The 21,177-nt window shown below is 39.0% G+C and overlaps 1 pseudogene; it reads right to left on the bottom strand.

The window, feature by feature from the left end:
- Positions 1 to 20,270: 20,270 nt before the first annotated feature.
- Positions 20,271 to 20,370, bottom strand: LOC138837818 (U6 spliceosomal RNA; annotated as a pseudogene).
- Between the last annotated feature and the right edge of the window lie 807 nt (positions 20,371 to 21,177).

Below are 21,177 nucleotides of genomic sequence, written 5' to 3'. Positions count from 1 at the left end.
AGGCTGAAATCTGAAGGTTGTTGTTCATAGCCAGCCTGTACAGGGAAGTGCATAAGTCTGCAACTAACCAGATAAAAACGCCAGAAATAAAACTGAGGTTGTAGTTGTAAAGCAACAGCCTTGAATGAAAAACCAATTGAAACAATGCCCTGACTCAGAGATCCAGCCTCAGCATCACAATAAGAAAATTAAATGCTTGGAAGTAGAGAACCCAGGACTGTTGGTTCATGTCTGTAATTCTAGAAATGCAGGAGGCTGAAATATAAGATCTTATGTAAAGGCAAACCCAATCAAGAAATTCCAGGAGACTGTTTTGTTTGTGGTGGCCACTCTGGGGATAGGTTTTTGTTGATTGATTGGAGATAAGAATTTCATTGATTTTCCTGCCCAGGCTCCTTTCAAACCATGATGGCCAAATTTCAGCCTCCTGAGTCAGGCCAATACTTGCATGAGTTCGAGCTCCAGGACCAACACAAACAAAAACAATGAAGTAAATGAAAAAAGTGTAGAGGAAGACAAGAAAGACCAAGTAACAGAAGTTTCATTGGGAACTCATATTTGTAATTCTAGCTCCTTAGGCTAAAATTTGAGGATACTGTTTAAAGCTCAGCTCAAGTATAGGTGTTCATAAGACATGTGTGTGTGTGTGTGTGTGTGTGTGTGTGTGTGTGTGTGTGAGTGTGTGTGTGTGTGTGTGTGTGCGTGCCAATCCTGGTGCTTGAACTTGCACTATTTTGCTCAATAATCTACAACTCTCAGATTTTAGTGGTTCATTGGAGAAAAGAGTGTCATGGACTCTCCTCAATTTTTAGCCTCCTGAATCTGGCTTAGCTATACATGATTCTTTTCTCTCCAATTAACCTCCCCACAAAAGCCAAATGTTATGGTTGGTCCCATATATGCCCTTAGACAACATCTGAGCTTCAATTTCCACTCCCAGAACAAGTAAAAAAGAAAAAAAAAGATAAACAGGTGGAGGCAAGCACATATTAATGTTTTAAAATGACCCAAATGTTGATGGTTATATGTGTAATCCTTTTTACACAAGAGGCTGACAACTGACAATTGCAGAGTCAAGTTAGTCTAGGAAAGAACATGCTTGAGATTCTTATCCCCAGCTACACAGCACAAAGACTTGAGCTAGGGCTGAGGTGGTAAAGCACCAATCTTGAGTGTAAAAGCTAAGATATAGGCCCCAGACTCAGAGGTCAAGCCACAGGACCCATAAAATTTTCAAAGGAGAGAGGATGAAGACAGGCTGAAATCTGAGAATCATTGTTGAAAGCTACCCCATGCAAGAAAGTCCATGAGGCTTTCTCTGTGTGTGCATCTGTGTGTTATGTTTGGCTTGACTTTATGCTGTTTTGTTCAAGGATAGAGCTTTACCACTCCCAGTTTTTCAGTGATTAATTGGAGCTAAGAGTCTCATGGGATTTCCTGCCATGGTTGGCTTTGAACCGTGATCCTCAGATTTCAGCCAACTGATTCATGCTGGGCTTTGCATAAGAATCATCTCCTATTAACTACCAAGAGTTAAAAAAAACCTGGAGTTGAGGTGTGGCCCAAGATGCAAACTGGGCAGTCACATTCTAGTACAGCACCCAAGGCTTTAGTTCAATCACAAAGACAAAACAAGTATTGACACAAGCTATACTTTGGCTTATGTGCAAAGCCACTAGTATTGAAGAAAAAACGCTCTGGCATTGTATCCAGGCCCTGATATATAGTCCCAGGACTAGAACATATACAAAAGTTAAAAATAACAAGGAGGGCTGGGAAGGTGGCTCAGTGGTAGAGCGCTTGCCTTGCATGCATGAGGCCCTGGGTTCGATTCCTCAGCACCACATAAGTAAAAAGAAAAAAGCCAGAAGTGGCACTGTGGCTCAAATGGTAGAGTGCTAGCCTTGAGCTGAAGAGCTGAGGGACAGCGCCCAGGCCCAGAGTTCAGGCCCACGACTGGACCCCCCAAAAAAAAAATAACAAGGAAAATTTTAACAAGATAAAGTGGAAAAAACATATTAATATTTTTAAATGACCAGTGGGTTTGTGGTTCATGTGTGTAATCGGAGCACCTCAGGAAGCTGAAACCTGAGGATCACGGTTTGAAGCCAGACTACCCAGAAAAGTACATTAGAAACTTATGTCATATAAACAAAAAAAAGCTAGAAGTGAAGCTGTGGTTGAATTTGTAAAACATCGTCCTTGAGTCAAAAAGCTAAGAAACAGAAGGGCACTGCTGGCTCTACACTCTAATCTCAGGAGGCTGAGATATAAAGACCATGGTTCAAATCCAGCCTGGTAAGGAAAGCTCATGAGACTCTTGTACTCCTATTAACCACCAGATAAGCTGACTGTAGAGCATTTGCCTTAAGTTGAAGAACACAAAGACAGTGTGTTCAACCCCTACCCCCTTTCAAAATAACTAAGCAACAGCAATGTGGCCCAAAGATCAGGTCTACTGGACAAAATAAAAAAGTACTGAGTTTGAAGGCAAGAAAGAGCTGGTTAAAAATATTAAAATAAGGTGGGCACCAGTGGCTCATGCCTGTAATCCTAGCTACTCAGGAGGCTGAGATCTGAGGATCACAGTTCTAAGCCAGCCCAGGCAGGAAATTCTGTGAGACTCTTATCTCTAATAAAGCACCAGAAAACTGTAAGTGGTTCTATGGCTCATGTGGTAGACTGTTTGCCTTGAGCTGAAGAGCACAGAGACAGAACCTAACCCAGAATTTAAGACCCACGAATGACCAAAAAAAAAAAAAAATTAAAATGTCTGCGGTTGATTGCTCATGCCTTTAAATCCTAACTATCCAGGAGGCTGAAATCTAAGGGTTGTAGTTCAAATCCAACCCAAGCAAGAAAGTCCATGAGACTTGTTAATGTAATTACAATACTAGGGCTTGAATTTGCCCTGTTTTACACGAGGCTAGATAGAGTTCTACTACCCACAGCTTTTTGGTGATTAATTGGAGATAAGAATTTCAGACTTTGCTGCTCAGACTGGCTTCAGACCAAGATCAGATTTCAGCCTCCTTAGTTGTGCTGGGCTTCGCATGAGACTTTACAAAAGAATGAAGCTGGAAGTTTATCTGTGGCTCGATTGGAAGAACTGAGAAAAATCTCTGAGACAGTGGCCAGTCCTTACATGCAGAAAAAAACATAAAAATTTTCATTTTTTAAAATTTTTATTTTTTATTGTGAACAAACTGTACAGAGTGGTTACAATTACATGGGCAAGATAATGAGTATATTTCTTATCAAGCATTGTAGTCTCCTCTTTTGCTTCCCCTTGCCATTCCTTCCAATCCTCCCCCACTCCCCCACCCAATCCTCCCCGCTACCCACCTTCCCCTGCACCAAAGTTGTAAAATTCCTTTTTCGACATAACGACTTGTACATCTCATTGTTTCAATAGTTCCACCTGTATCCCTATTTAAACGATTTGTTTTTCCCCTTCCCCTCCACAAATTATACCGATATCAAATACAGTGAAAGCAGGAGTTATACTGTGGGGGAGGGACATACAAAGCAACAACGAAATCATCTTATAAATGTGTTAGAAACAAACGCATGAAAAAAAAAAACATTTGAATACATATCTTCGGGTTCATTTCCCTAACATTTTCAAAAGTAAATAATAGTAGTTGTATAATATAGAAAAAAATCAAAAACTATGTTTAATATGATACAAAGGAAAACTATGTTTCTTTTTAAAACTAGCAAATGAGAACATAGTATAAAGTTTCAAAATGACATGCTGAGAGTAAGCGAAAAGGGAAAAATTTAAAAATTCATGTAAATATTAAATACAAGCTGACATGACCAAAATATAATGTGATCAGAAACTTATCTCTCACTTATCTATCACTTGCAATTACTTACAAATAATTGTCCCTCCAGTTTCAGCAGCTACCATGGAAATTTAGACATGACCTCTCTATGCAGCCTAGACTGTGTAAGAGTCTTCCTGTTTTAGCCTCTTGAGATAGATCTCCAGGCATTGCCCTCATTTTAATAATGAGGTTTCCTTAAAAATTCAAATTTAATATTAAAATAATGGATTATCTGTAAAGCATGACTAAACATCAGAGATCCACCAGAGATCTTCTGAGGAATACAATCAAAACATTAGAAAAGCACCTAACACTCAAGGTAGGTAACAGAAAGAAGATTTAGCATTTTTTGGATGTGCTGGGGATGAACGCAGGGCTTCATGCTTACTAGGCACGTATAAAATTTGGTGACATTAATTATATCCACACCATTACCTCTATATGAGAACTATCTTTTTGATACTGATGAAATCCACACAATCATTAAGTAATAATCACCCCAATGACCTGCCCCAGAAATTTTAATCTTCCATTTTCTCTTATAAAATGGTTTAGTCAAGGTTTCCCATAAATAGTAGATTAATTTTTGTGTCCATCCGTGACAGACATATATTAATTGCAGCATTTTTTAATTGTATTTTATTTTATTTGAGAACATACTGTACAGAGGGGCTACAATTACATGGGCAGGATAATGCATACATTTCTTACCAAGCATTGCAGCCTCCTCCTTTTTTTACCCTTCACTTCCCTTCCCCGCCTCCCCCCTCCCCCCACCCAATTATACCCCCCTCCCCCCACCCAATTATACCCCCCTCCCCCCCCACACCGACAATGTAAAGCTGGTTTTGACATGACATTTTGTACTTCTCATTGTTGCAACAGGTCCACCTGAATCCTTAAGCGACTTGTTTGTCCCCATCTCCTCCACATGTTATACTGACATCAAATATAGTGAAAGCGGGGGTTACACTGTGGGGGAGGGACATACAAAGCAACAAAGAAATAATCTTATAAATGCGTTAGAAACACATGCATGAAAGAAACGAAAACATTAAAATACATATTTAAGGGTTCATTTTCCTAACATCACATTATCTGACCTTTTCCGCTTGACTCATACCTATACTAGATATTGCAAATAAGGGAAACCATGGGACCTATGCTTCTTTGGGCCTGGCTTACTTCACTTAATATAATTTTTTCCAAACCTTTCCATTTCCTAACAAATGGGGAAATGTCATTCTTTCTGATGGAGGCATAGAATTCCATTGTGTATATATACCACATTTTCTTGATCCATTCATCTACTGAGGGGCATCTGGGTTGGTTCCATGTCTTAGCTACGGTAAATAATGCTTAATTGCAGCATTTTTGTGGATGTCATAATCCATTAATGCATACCTCATATTTTGTAAACCTGTTTATCTGATAGACTCTCCAGGAAATTCCAGCTTCTGACTATTATGAACTTTGCTGCTATTATTGGCATATGAGCTATTAGTTTTTTTCTCTTCAGTTCCTTTGGTTATGCAATGAGCAATGGAATCGCTGGGTAATGTGGTAATGCTATGTTATGTTAGAAGAATGTGTCATATTGTACCATAATTGCTATATCACTTTTCATCAGCACAGAAATGTACAAATGGTCAATAAAATGTATTTCAAATCTTCCACAGATGTGCCCGAAAGAATCTTTTTTTTTTTTTTTTTTTTTTACTTTTTACTTGTTTTGATTTAGGCCACGCAGGCCTGGATCTATGTAGCATTTTCTAGAACTGAAGTGAGAACAATACTAAATGCCACTGAACTAGCCTCCAAAAACATTTAATCTAGTAGCCATTTTTTCTAGAGATAAAATTTAGTGATTATATGCATTTTTACTCTTCTAAAATAAGGTTTTGAATTTTAAAATGACTTATATAAATGTAACACCTCTGTGTACCTTCTTTTTATTAAGAAGGAAAATTATATTTACAAAAAATAAAAAAGGACAAAAAAGCTTCTCAGCAGGAAAATACATTACAATCATAGTCTGATTCTGACCAATACACATACAATACAATACAAAAAAATAATACAATAAGAGCTAATCTAAAGTAAAATGAAGAGTAAGGCCAGGGGCAGGGGTCAAGGGGTAGAGCACTAGGTTGCCCAGCACCAGCCTCTGAATCAAAACCGCAGTACTGCCAAGGTATAAAATAAAGTATTGAAAGTTAAGTAAGCATGCAGATAAAATATGATGGACAACAAAGAGGGACACACCTGTAATCACAACACTTGGGAGACTAAGCAGTAGAATTATGAAGTTAAGATCAGATTTGGCTACATAATGAGACTGCATCTTAAATAACATAGAATAAAATTTTAATGACTAGGGTGTAGTTTAAGTGTAATTAAAGTAGTTTTTGTATGCACAAAAATTACATGCTTTGATAACCACAACATTCAGTTTACACTGCAGTACAAGGTGCCCCGTGGCTGGAATTCCTCCTGAGGAAATCTAAGGCAGTTGATGCACTTGTATTCTTGGCTGGACTGAGGGTTTTGCTAGGCAAACAGTGTTTTGATCTCAATTCGTGGATCCCACTTACAACTCTTTTTTTTAGTACACCACCTACAAATCTCTCCCATCTCAATAACAGGGCCTTCTGGCTTTCAAGTGAAATTATCTTTGATATCTCTTAGGGTTCTTCTCCCCTTTGTCTGGAACTGCTCTGTTCCTGGGCCCACATTCAGCAGCTTATTCTGAGAAGATTTGTAACTATTTGCTAGCCAGCTCTATCCACTGCCATCTCCACCTCAAATTAGTCTTTGGTATCAGTATGAGTCTGGTCAGATGATAGAGCCAGCCTGGGCTGGCTTTGAACCCTGATCCTCAGACCTCAGCCTCTTGAATAGCTAGGATCATAGGAGTGAGCCACTGGCACCCGGCCATCATTTCTTTCCTCCAGGAAAATTTAGGGGGGTGGAATAGCACAGCAGCACATACATTTGATAGCAACTGCCCCAGGGTGAACCAGATGCTCAGATAAAACCACTGACTTTGATATTGCCTTTGGTATCCAACAGAGTATTGTTGGAATTAAGGTCTCAGTGTGTGATTCTGTTCTGGTGTGGGTAGTGAACAGCACTTACAATTTGTTTAAAGAGCCTCTTGGTTGCATCCTCATATAGGCGGCAGGATTTTGAGATCCACTCCAGAAGGTATCCCCTACTGGCCAGTTCCATTGATGAGATATACATACTCTTCCTTCTCCATCACCTGGTACAACCTGATGGTGTGTTTGTGCCATACTTTCTTTAAAATGTCCACCTCATTCTTTAACTGATGACTGGAGGACTCTCGCTGTTAGGCCATGGTCGCAGGATCCCCCCCCCACGCCCCTCAGGAAGACTACCGAGAGTCAGACTCTACAGCTGTTTTATTTAAATGGGCTACAGCTTGGGCCTAGTCCTACACTCTGACACAGCTGAGCCTAGGAGGAGACCCCCGAGCTAAGGATTTGCAGGTCTTATAAAGGCACACAATCAATCAGGTGTTTGGATTACCACCGTGTGTTGCTTTGCTAGACAGAAACATGCTACAAGTGGTCACTGTCTCAAACTTTAACCTTTCATTTCCCCCCTCCCCCTTGATTTATGGTCCTGAGCCACAATCTTGTGGCTCTGGCCCAAAACTAAACTTCAACAGCACTTGATCTGGAATGAGTATACCAATAACAATCAGCCCATTTTTATTTTCTTGATGCGTATGCGGAGGGATAGGGTAGGATGCTTGGAGACTTCCCATGTTTCCCCATGGTCATCCAGGGAAAAGGGGATCCAAACAGCAATGCCATCCACCTTAAGGGCAGTGGGTGTAGCCAGTAGCACCATGTAAGGTCCCTTCAATCGTGGTTCCTGAGATCGCAAGTTGTGCCTTCGAACAAACACCTACTCCCCTGGTTTAAACAAATGTGGGGTAGGAATAGAAGCAGAATCATATAATGCTCTAAGCTGGGGCCACATACTCTTATGCACCAGCTGTAAATAGTCAAGCTTACACAGAAATTTAGTATCATCCAAATTAGCAAGCAATTAAAGACAAGCTGATAGGGTGAATTTCTTATTCTAAACAAGGCAAAAGGAAGGAGAGACACCCAGTCTGCACCAGTCTCCAAGGCCAATTTAGTTAAGGTCTCTTTTAGAATCCGATTCATTCCTGCCCTGAACTCTGGGGTCTATAAGAACAGTGCAATTTCCAATCCGTCCCCAATGCCACGGCTATTTGCTGACTTATTTTGAGACAAAGGCCGGTCCATTGTCTGATCCATTGGGGGATGGGAAGCCATACCTGGGTAGAGTTTCTTCCAGGATCTTCTTAGCCACGACGTTTGTGGTCTCATGCTTTGTTGGGTAGGCTTCAACCCATACTGAAAAAGGTGTCTACAAAAACTAGCAAATTTTTATATCCAAATTTTCCAGTTTTAATTTCTGTGAAGTCTACTTCCCAATACACACCTGGCCTATCTCCATGGAGGCAAGCTCCTTTTGTAACCGGCTGATTGGGGGCATTGGTGAGCTGACAGGCTTTACAATTTTTAACAATGTCCTCAATGAGTTGGTTCCCTTGACTAATTTTTACTTCTGAGTGTCGGAGCAAGTCCTGCATTCTTCAGGTTCCCATGTGAGAGACCCAATGGATTCTCTTAAGAATCCCCTTGCCCAATCTTTTTGGCAAGGTAAGTTTCCCCTCACCAGTTTTCCACCAGTCTTTGTTTCCTTCTCTGCCCGGGGGTTTATAGGCCTTGGGAATTTTCTTTATCCACTCCAATTCTTCTCGGGAATACTGAGGCTCAGGAGGCAAAGCTTGTGGCCCTAGGTTTACTAGTGTCACTACTTCTGCTCTGGGCTGGAGGGCTGCCTCCTTAGCTGCCTGATCAGCCAAGTTATTTCCTTTGGTTATTGAATCAGTTCCCTTTTGATAGTCAGGGCAGTGCATAATGGCAATATTTGCTGTTTCCCCTAAGGCCCAGATGAGGCTTAAAATTTCTTGTTTGTTTTTAATAGTCTTTCCCTCAGCTGTCAGCAGTCCCCTCTCTTGGCAAATGGCTCCATGGACATGCATGGTGGCAAAAACATACCGACTGTCTGTGCAAATGTTTAGTCTCTTCCCTTTTCCCATTTGTAGGGCTTTTGTTAGTGCCACTAGCTCTGCTCTTTGTGCAGATGTTCCCTGGTGCAGTGCTTCTACCCACACTATTACAGTGTCCGTGGTGACTTTTGGGCCCGCGTACCTTTTTCCATCTCGAATGAAACTGCTGCCATCTGTGAACCTGGTATGCTCAGCATGCAATAGTGGCGAGTCCAACAAATCTGTCATATTTTCCTTGGCCCAGTTTCTCTTTTCATGCTCCATTTTACGTTCTCTGTCCTTCCTTTCCTGACTTTGCTCCTCTGTTTCTCTTATTGTAAACCTTTTCTGCTGTGGCTACTAGATCCCTAATAGACTTTTCACCAAGGCTGTCTAGAGCCTGCAACTTTATGTCTGGTGCAGCTTGATCTATATAGGCAAACATAATCATCTGTGTCGACTCCTGGTCTCAAGTTCATATGGGGTATATTGACTAAAAGCTTCCATGAGACGCTCAAGATATGCTGCTGGACTTTCACTTACTCCCTGTCTTACATCATAAACCTTGGCCATATTAGTAGGTTGGCAAGCCGCTGCTTTGAGACCTGCCAACAGAGCTTGGCGGTAGATGAGGAGTCACTCCCTATCTTCAACTATATTGTAGTCCCATGTTGGTTGGATCTCAGGAAAATAGGCAGCGATCAGGGCAGGATCATTGATGGGCTCTCCTGTGGGGCCACGGATATGTTTCTGGGCCGCCTCTCAGATACGTTCTCTCTCTTCAGTGGTAAAAAGAACCTGTAAAAGCTGACTGCAATCATCCCAAGTGGGTTGATGAGTAAAGAGAATAGTTTCAAGCAAACGAATTAAATCCTGGGGTTTCTCAGTAAAGGGGGCATTTTGGATGCACCAATTTTATAGATCACTGGTAGAAAATGGACACTATTGGGTTGCTGTTGACCATTCACATCCACAGTACCTATGGCATGTAAGGAAAAATCAGCTGCATTAGATGGGGGGTGATCCCACTGCAGCGTTGAGTGACTGGCCCCTCAAAAACTTTAAGGGCAGGTGCCAAGTGTTCTATAGCTCCCTCCTCTTCTTGATAATTCTCAGGTTCTGCAAAAGGAACCTGGGAAGGGGAGCATGGGTGAGGAAACATTTCTTCTTCCAAGTTATCTCCCTGAAAAACCAGGGGGTACACTTTCTTTTCCTCTTTCTTAGTTTCTTTTTGTAAGTCTAGGAGGCTAGATGGAGTGTTGCCCATGGTTTCCAGTCCTGTCAGTCATAAAGTCCAAAAAACAATAAACAGCACAAACAAAACACATGCAGGCCTGACAGTTACAAAAAAAAAAGCTTACAAAGTGGAGATCTCCCAAATTGGTCTGCTGACTCCTGTCATGGCGGGGTTCCATACCCATGCCCCACAGCAGAAGAAGCAGTCCCATGGTGGGCGAGTTGGGCCTCTGCTAGGAGGCTCTCTTGGTCAGTTCCGGCCCAACACCAAACCAATCCTCACCCCACAATTCACATGCCAAGGTTCCAAGGACCCCCCCGCCCCACAGCGGGGTTCCAAGGACCCCGCCCCACACAGTGGGCTTCCAAGGACCCCTGCTCCACACAGCAGGGTTACCCCCTCCCCAGAAGAGGATCCTGGATGTCTCCCAGTTCCTCCAGGGTTGTCGTGCAAGTGGGCCAACTTGGACAACCCTTTACAAATTTGAGGGGATATCCTCACAAGGGAAAATGAAAGTAAAACAGACAAATGAGAGGACAAGACAAATTAACAAAGACAGCCCTGTTTTACCTTTGGAGTCTGAGGTCTCGGGGGTCTTTGGGGGGTATCCGAGATGAGCCCCACTAATATGTTATGCCATGGTTGCAGGACACTCACAGCAAAAAAACCACCGAGAGTCAGACTCTACAGCTTTTTTTATTTAAATGAGCTGCAGCTTGGGCCTTGTCCTACACTTCGACACAGTGGAGCCTAGGAGGAGAGCCCCTAGCTAAGGATTTGCAGGTCTTATAAAGGCACACAATCAACCAGATGTTTGGATTACCACCACGTGTTGCTTTGCTAGACAGGAACAAGCAACAAGTGGTCACCTTTCATCCCTTCAGGAGTATTTTAACTGCCACTTCCATGTGTGTGAGGTGTGGATGGCCAACTTCACTTGTCTATTGGTATCATGGTCGATGAGCTCTTTCATCTGGTATTGATTGATGATCTCTTCATTCAAGAATATGGAGGATGATTCTTTGTATTCTTCCATTCTTCTGCTATGATGGTGGGTAGCAAGTATACCTAAAATCAACTAAATAAAATAATGGAAACCCAGAAAAAAAAAGAAATAGCAAAACCAAACGACAACTCATCCCCCCAAAATCAGAAAAATAATGAATTTTGTTTGAATCAGTCCAGCGTTTCACCAATCAAGAGCTCCTAGATGTGTTAACTGACATAGGTTGGAGCACAGTGGCTTCCTATATACCCTGCATGACCTCTCAAAACGGAGCTATCACAGCCCATCATAGTGACATCATAGAAGAAATGGACCAATCAGAGTCTGGGCCAGTGAAGTCAGAGAAAATGGAGCAATCATAGCTTGCCAGCATTGATACTCTAGCCCATAAGCTTCAAAGACTGTTGCTAAGGACTCCATGTGGGCTTGAGGCTGCTCTGGTCATTGTTATGCCATTCCTGAAACTACTAGGACAGTGGTCAAAGTCCTCTGATCTTGTAGAGGACTCCTGAATCTCATAAATTGCTTCTGTGGAGACACTGGCCAATAGCCTCCATTCTTGATGGCCACCTTATCCTATATTTGTTCCAGCAATGACATGGCAAGAAGATCTCCGTCCTTCTCAAGGACAGCTCTCCTACAACTTGCTCCTGAGGGGACAAGGTCCAGGCTGTCTTTTTTTAAATTTTTTTTTTTGGTCGTGGGGCTTGAACTCTGGGCCTGGGCGCTGTCCCTCAGCTCTTCAGCTCAAGGCGAGCGCTCTACCACTTGAGCTACAGCGCCATTTCCGGTTTTCTGGTGGCTTATTGGAGATAGGAGTCTCACGGTCTCTCCTGCCCCGGCTGGCTTTGAACCGCGATCCTCAGATCTCAGCCTCCTGAGTAGCTAGGATTACAGGCATGAGCCACCAGCACCCAGCCCAGGCTGTCTTTGAGCCACAATCCTCACAATTCACTTTCCGGAGTAGGTAAGGTTATATGCCTGAGCCATCGTTAGTTACTTAGCTCATTTCTCACATTTGGGGGAAGTATATATATTTGTTAGAAAGGTTGGTATTAGATATGTCCTTTTAACACCTTAAATTTGTTGCTCTTGATGTCTAATTGTTAATCTAGTGTCTGATTAGTAATTTGTCATAATATGATTGAAGATCCTTTGTGTGATGAGTTGTGTCTCTGTGCTTTGGGAGGTTTCCTGTCTTTGACTGTTTAATTAGAATGTGTCTTAGTGTGGACCTGTGTAATTATGTTAATTGTCTTCTTTAAGCTGCTAGATTCCTGCATAGAAGGGTTCATGCTTTCAATCAAATTTGGGAAGGTTTTGGTCATTATTCCTTCAAATACTATGTATTTCTTTTTTTTAATCACTGTATGTTATACATTGTACATACAATACATATTCACATTGTATATTTGAATATACATATATGCCTACATATTTATATTATATATACATTTATATACATATATTTTTTCACATAACTTCCACTTTTGTGATTGTTTATGGTAGGAAGTCTAGATTGATCTCAGCTACTCCATCAGAGTTAGACTTAGGAGTTTTCCTTTTTATTTCTTGGTGAAAATATGCATTTCTCGGCAAGGATATCGAAACCGGTACAAATCAGAGGTAGCCTTGCGTTCTCTCTCTCTCTCTCTCTCTCCATCTCTCTCTCTCTCTCTCTCTCCCTCTTTCTGATTTCCTGCCTCTGTCAGCTCTCTGAGCACAGGACCATTGCTTACCAAGTTGTTTTAGTGTGTGCTGTGATCTACTAGTGTGTGCACTGCCATGTTCTGCTTCAAACGTCACCATGCTACACCTGGAAGAGGAGCTTCTCCAATGTCAGCCTGCATGGGTGTGCCTGCCTCTTTCTTCAGGTCGGAGTCTCCATAGCTACTAGGGTGGCCTTAGTAGATGCCCATGTGCCAGGACTGCTTACTGCTGACTGTGGGCTACTCAAGCACAGCCTCTTTATTTACCCAAGTCAGAAGTCTGTGTTGGATCCTGGGGACACTGGCCTATTGGTGACTATACTAGGAGCAAGGCTGTGGGTTGCAGGAGCCTCAATGTGGCCTGACATCTGGGGAAGAGAAAGAATAGGTCAACTCTAAAGGGAAAAAGAATGAAGAGAGAAAAGAAGCAGTAAAACCTTTATCAATTAAAAACACAAGAGTTTGGAACTGGAAAAGCAGCGGAAATATTCTAAATAATAAAAATTGCTAACATGGATAGAAGATGGATCACATTTTGTCATATATAATTTTGAAAAAAAAACATACTAGGAATGAAAATTTAAAAGTCAAAATTAAAACACTATTTGGATTATAACTAGACAGTATAGCTCAGTGGTAAAACATTGGCCTAGCATATGTGAAGCAATGGTGTGATCTCCTAAGCATTACAAAGTACACACAAAGCACACACACAAAAACCACATGAACACACACACACACACACACACACACACACACACACAACACATACACACATTTGGAATATTGATATTATCATATTAAACAGAGGAAATTATCACAAATAGAAAATGTAGGTTAATATATGAAATAAGAATATTTCTCGTACTGGGCTGGGAAGGTGGCTCAGTGGTAGAGTGCTTGCCTTGCATGCATGAGGCCCTGGGTTCGATTCCTCAGCACCACATAAGAAAAAAGCCGGAAGTGGTGCTGTGGCTCAAGTGGTAGAGCGCTAGCCTTGAGCTGAAGAGCTGAGGGACAGCGCCCAGGCCCAGAGGTCAGGCCCCACGACCGGATCAAAAAAAAAAAAAAGAAAAAAAAAAAAAAAAAAGAATATTTCTCGTACTATCTAAAAGTTTAGTAGAAATAAAATAATCACAATACACTTGGATTCTTATAGATTAAGTAAACTGAAAATTAAGCAATAGAAGACATGAGAACCTTTTCAAATAAGTTTTAAATAATAAACATTTTGAAACATGTATCCTTTTATTTTGACAAAAAATTGATGTTAGTGGTGTTTTAACTCAAGATTTAGAATATTATAACCAGGTGCTCTATATCTCTCTAGGGGTGGCTATATCTCTAATCATTTCACTCTGAATATTTTTATGATAAGGTATTATAGTTGCTCTGTCTCTCCCGAATTACAAACCCTATTTGCACTTCCCACCGTAGCTAGAAAATAGCAGCCACAAATCTCCATGCCCAGTTCAAACATTTTTTTTTAATTTAAGTACAAATATTTCCAAAAAGTCACCAGGTAATGTAACTTTTCTTAATAAAGTATGTGCTTCTTGAAAATACAGTATTTGTTACCTGGACAAATATGTTTATAACTATAAGAAATAAATTTATTTAAATTTACCAACCGTATAAAAATTCAAAAAATAATTTTAAATATTCACATCATAAATATTTTAAAAGCAAAATATATGTGTCTGAATAATTTACATGTGAAAAAACAAAGAAATTATATTAACTAATCCTACAACTCTGAAAAAAGAATTACCCTAAAGAAACAAAAGAAAATATTTAAGTTCAAAATTTGAAATTTAGAAAATAAAATGAAGTGTACTCTTTAGATGACTTATGTAACTGTAAACCCCCTGCATATAAATTTTCTTATAAAAATGCATGAACAAAGAAAGAAAAAGTACCAATTGATTAATAGCAACAGCAAAAGAATCAGTAGTTCTTTTTTTGAGCATACAAAAAATCGATGGAAGAGATAACAATGTTCCTTCCATAAGAAATGTACTTATTTATGTAACTGTAACCCCTCTGTACATTACCTTTACAATAAAATTAAATTGAAATTAAAAATAAACCAAACAATATACGAATTAAGGATTCATATAAACCATTGGTTAAAAACTTTGTAAAAAACTGCACTAAGTACCCAAGGAATATATTTTGATGATGCTACTTTAATAATTAAACTTCAGTAGAGAAGCAAAATGTGTAAAAACTGTTACAAAGTAATAAATCAGAATATGTTACTATTCATAATAATCATAAGCTGAATTTATAGTGATAGTCAAATATGTAAGAAATGAGACAATTTGCCATACATTTGCACTTAATAAGTGAGAAAGAATTTTCTAGGTCTTTTAAAATATATCTTAAGTTTAATAAAGAACCTATTCTGTCACATCATATGATAATCAGATAAAGCTGATATTAGAGCAAAGAACAGATTCTACTAAGTTTTTGTATGTTAATGTATATACTTATTTTGGTTGTGGGAAATTGTGGGGATTTCGACTTGAGTTATTGCTCTTGCTAGGCAGGCGTCATATCAGTGGTTAATTTTAGGATAGGGGTTCCCTTTCCACAATAACATGCACCTTATCTGTCATTTTAGTCTTCCCATCATCAATGGCATCAGAGTTGCAGACCAACTTGTCTAGCTTCCTACCTTGGCTGGCCTGGATTCCGTAGTTCTTCCAATCTTAGCCTGTAGATAGTGCAGTGTGGTGGAAATGATCCAATGCACCCAGCTATAGATTGAGAAGGAGGTCCACTAAACTTTTGGCCTGGTTCTATTCTCAAGCCTCCTCAGTAGTTAAAAGTAGAGGTGGAAGCCCCTGGTGCCAAGCAGTAAGAGTATTTTTTAAAGTAACTAGACATATACATGACTTACGCTTGTGATTACCTCAGGAAAAGAATAAAAGAGCAGTGAAGCATAGAGAACAGACAGAATTTTAACTAGCTACTCAGAGGCTGAATCAGCTTAGGTAGCTACTCAAGAGGCTGAGATCTGAAGGCCACTGCTCAAAGCTAGTCAAATCATGAAAATACATGCGATTATCTCTAAAAAAACAAAAGTGGAATAGTGGCTCAAGTGGTAGAACACTACCTTTGGGCACAGAAGGTTAAGAATAATGCCTACTCAGTATCAAGCCTCAAGAATAATGAATGTATGCATGAGCACATGCACATGTGTGCACGAGCGTGCACACACACACACACACACACACACACACACAAATGAGTATTTCAATGTGAAGTTCTTTAATTTTAACCTTGCTGTACTTTATTTCCCTGTATTAGTTCACAAATTAACAAAATCAGCTAAGCACCTATTTACATACAACTCATGTTTCTCTAAAGTCTACTCTCTCTTTGGAAGTCTGCTTTTATTTGACCCAAAAGTAAATTATTCAGGAAGTCAATTCATCTCTCTCAAGTCTGTTGTATTAGATGATTTTTAGGTTCCTCCTAGGAATATGATTTTGTGTAATCCTGCATCAAGCAGCATATTTCTTTCACGAGAAGGGAAGACCCTGTCAAACAATTAATAATAGGTTTTTCTCCACCTGGCGAGCATCTGTAGTTTTACTAACTTCATAAAATTCATGATCTGTCTTTGTATGCCAAAGACTGCTATGCAAATAAAAAGATCCTTCTCAGAACTTAGCATTTGTATACTATTCATAGGTATGAGGTGTTTAAATATTACTGAAATTTCTTTGGAATAAATAATATTCATCTTGACTATCTTGAGAAAGAAGAATTGGTTTCTCAGCACTTTAGGTAAGAACATGAGTGTAAGAAACAAAAGGAAAAGTGAAGAACAATAATCCATATATTCAAATCAAACAAAACAACCCATGAAAACACAAATTAATTCAGTACTCAAGAACCTGCAGAAAATGCAAATTAAAAAAACTATGACAAGCTTATGAATATCCTGACTACATGGGAGTGAACTGTTGTAAGGATAGTGCTTAAAACCCAGACTGGACAGAAAGATCTGTACACAGTGCCATGCACCTGTTATTTTAAATTCCAGGAAGAATAACATAAAGTGTACTGAGCCCAAAATCAGATACAAGTAGGAAGCCAGATTCTATCTGAAAAATAATCAGGATAATTTAAGTCTGAGGACATGACAAAGTGGTAAGAACAACCATTTTGGGGGCACAAGACACTCAATTCAAACTCTAATATTATGGGTATTAAAGAAAAAACTATGATTTTAAATAATTGGAATAAATGTAAGATTTGAGTATTTGAGTGGAGAAAAATCCATGAGAGAGATAGAATGAACCCACATTGCAATACTTTCTACTTAAGTGATAATGTTTTGTGGTACTTCAGACAAAACAGTTACCTTGCAAATGGGTATGGATGTGCACTTGGGTGACGGAAATACTCTACTTACACAGGGGTAAATTAAATAGATTTTTTGGGATAGATTGCACTTCTTGAACTAAGAGCCTAGGTGATGTCCCAGAGCTTTTTCTCTCAAGGCTACCACGCTACCACTTTCAGCCACAGTTCCAATTCTGATTTTCTGTCGGTTGTTTGGAGATAAGAGGCTCATGGACTTTCCTGCCCAAGATGGCTTCAAACCACAATCGTCAGATCTCAGCCTCCTGAGTAACCAGGATTCCAGCCATGAGCCATCAATGATTTTAATAATTTAGTAAATTGTGCAGTTCCAGAAGTTATATATTATCTTTATAACCTGTGTAATATATGTGTGTATGTATATATCAATGCATACGGATAGAAATATTTTAGCATATTTTTGTATCTACAATAGATTTATGAAATAATCCTTCATTATAAAATAAAATGGTAGCCGGGCGCCGGTGGCTCATGCCTGTAACCCTAGGTACTCAGGAGGCTGAGATCTGAGGATTGCAAGTTAAAGCAGACAGGAAAGGAAAGTCCGAGAGATTCTTTTTTTTTTTTTTTTTTTTTGGGTCCGGTCGTGGGGCCTGAACTCTGCGCCTGGGCGCTGTGCCTCAGCTCTTCAGCTCAAGGCTAGCGCTCTACCACTTGAGCCACAGTGCCACTTCCGGCTTTTTTCTGTTTGCTTATGTGGTGCTGAGGAATCAAACCCAGGGCCTTGAGCATGCAAGGCAAGCGCTCTACCACTGAGCCACCTTCCCAGCCCAGTCCCAGAGATTCTTATCTCCAATAAACCACTCAAAAACCGGAAGTGACACTGTGGCCCAAGTGGTGGAGTGCTCGTCTTGAGCTGAAGAGCTGAGGGAGAGCACCCAGGCCCAAGTTCAAGCCCCACGACAGACGAAAAATAAATAAATAAAAATTAAATTAAATGGAAACAAAAGTTAATAAGGAGCAAAACACAGGGAATTGTCACACGTTTCTTGTTGTTCAATATAATATGAATTGTGAGAATCAGTTTGGCAAAATCATCTCTACTTTAACAAAATGGATAATAACTATTAAATCCAATTCATCTATTTGCCCTTATTGTGCATCCTCACACATGAGTGTCAAAATCAAACCACAGTTTCTGCCTTCGTATTTAACTCACCTGTTATAAGTTAGAGGATAGATGAAGTAATCAAATAAAGATTAAAATAATAGTAAGTGAGGCTATGAGTTAAAGCTGAAAATGATTTTAAATATGATAATAGCTAATTGAATTGCATATTTCTTACCTTTACACTATTGTCATGTCCCTCATTCCCACATTAGAAAAGTTCATAGAAAGTTCTCACTAAACGCATTATGCTGCCCATGTAATTGTAACTCCTCTGTACAGTATGTTCACAAATAAAATTAAATTAAATTAAAAAAATTAAATAAAATATAAATAACCAAAAAAAAGAAAGTTCTCACTAAATAATATGTACAATTATGAAAAACACTATTGAAAAAATATGGGCACCATGTGGTTTTAGCTTATTGTGACCTGTAGGGGGTAGTGTGTTTTTGAGGATTTGCAATACGTTCTAATGGAGATGAAGAGAGGGATGTGCTTATTCTGGAAAACTGGCTAGAAGATTGTTCCCAGAAAGATAGTGATGAATTCTTCCAAAAGGTTACAGTAAAATCACTTTCACAACCATGTTCACTGCTGCACTATTCACTGTAGAAAACTTATGGAAACAGCCCAGATGCCCTTTGGCAGAGGGATGGTTAGAGAAAGTGTGGCACATATACACAATTGTATTGCACCCATCCATTATGAAGACTGTTACATTATTTGCAAAGAAATGGATAGATCTAAAAATATGTTAAGTAAACTAAGTCAGAGACACACACACAAAGGACCCATGTTCTGTCTCATATTTGGAAGATAGAACTTTATACAAGTTTTCACAACAATATCAACCAAAGCATTCTATTTGCAGAGAATTTAAAAGGTGTATTTTCTTATAAAATTGAATTTTTAATCCACCAAAATGAATACCAGGAAACTATCACTTAAGATATGAGGGGAATTCAAAGGGAAGGATTAAAAAGAGTTATGGAGGAAAAGAGTGAAGGCATAATATTCAATACAGATAGTATGACAGTAGAAAAAATTAAAGTGGGGTGAGATTTGGAAGGGTGTGGTGAAGTTATGTAAAGATCCATTGTACTTAAAAACTGATTTGTTGAATGGAAATTCCCTTGTACAATTATTTAAGATAATAAAAATATAATTAAAAACAATGGAGACACTTTATCTTAAACTGTGTTCTCTTAAGCCATGAGTCAATATAATAGTTTCCTCCTTAGAAATGTTCTTTGCAGGTATTTTCCTCACAGTAACAGAAAAGTGATCAACACAATGCATATCAATACATTACACTGCACATCATAAAGAGAAACACTATAAATTCTATTTCCATCTCTTTTAAAAATAAAATTGTTTGCTTTATAAATTGATCAGAGGCATGGATTTTGTGGCTAGTTAGTTCATTGCACATGTCTCTCTTCCTCTCTCTCTTTCATGGTTCTCATAGATCATATGATTGCTCCATAATTATCCTAACTTATTTTGCTTTTATATTTTTGGTTGCATCATTTCACTTTCTGCTCTGCCATTTCCCAAATCATTTACATAGAAGGTATTATTTCCTATTTTCTCATTCCTAGAATAAGCTGCACATGAAGACACCATTGGTCCTCATTTTCAGTCTGTACCTTTTAATACACAGGAAAATCTTTCCTCTGCTTTCTATCAGTTCTCTACTCTCCAGTTAGAATAATTTAGAATAGTAAAAATGGAAAAAGAGAAAATAAATTATTGTGAAAAAACTAACTTTTAATTATATGAATCGCATGTGTTGTTACACTTGTATTTTTGTAATCAACTTTTTAATAACTGTTTTTCATTTCTTGCATCTGAAGGATGAAAAATATGGAATACTTCGCATATTTTCATATCATCCCTGTCCAAGTGGCATGTTAATCTCTATATTGTTGTAATTTATGTATACGTGCTGCCGAAGCATGTAGTATCCTGTAAATTTAAGTAGTTAATGATGTAATCTTTATACAGGCATATATCCTTGGTTGCCTATTTGTAACAAGGAAACCTTATTGTTACTAACAATGCTATTGATCTTATTTCTCTGAAATTCTGTGTATAGTGGAAAAAACATATTGTTCGGTAGATTGCTCACAATTGCAATTATTTGCCAATGACTATTTTAAGTCTTTTTCATTTTAAATTTCATCATATTTTGTAGCCTTTATAGCTAGGTTCAAAGATATGGCTTTTCAAGTACTTATTTATCAACTGAGTTAACTTCTTGGAGCTAATGGATTCAAAGTAAGCCTTGTTGAAGAGCTACTTCTAAACTTTTGCAGCTTAAAATTTCCCAAATGAGGTCTTACTGGCACAAATGTCTACTGACCCTTTACCCTTCTTCCATGTAGTAACAGACCAACCAGAATATCTTACCCTGACAGCAAAGATTATCTTACTGGAAAAAAAAAAAACTAATCTTAGTTACAAGGGATCATAGAGAAATAAACAGTTCTGACTAGAAAGTATTTTATCAAAATATAATTGTTTATTATACCTACCATTTCAAAAGTAGCTAAAGCCAAGAAGGTGAAAAAAAATTGTTCTTATGCATGATTACCTAATGTCCTGACCTGTCTACCATCCAACCAGGCAGGAACTTACACTACTGAATTTCTATCGCCAAATATTTCCATAGCTCCAGGAGAAGTCCATATTTTTCCTTGATATTAGGCCTTAAATTGGTAATGTTTTAATCACAGTGTTTCCTCCTGCCTCTAGGCTGTAAATC

The sequence above is a fragment of the Dipodomys merriami genome, unplaced genomic scaffold (genome assembly GCF_024711535.1).
Source record: "Dipodomys merriami isolate MVZ:Mamm:240054 unplaced genomic scaffold, mDipMer1.0.p SCAF_276, whole genome shotgun sequence".
Classification (NCBI taxonomy): domain Eukaryota; kingdom Metazoa; phylum Chordata; class Mammalia; order Rodentia; family Heteromyidae; genus Dipodomys; species Dipodomys merriami.
This window is presented reverse-complemented; position numbering and strand designations above follow the sequence as displayed.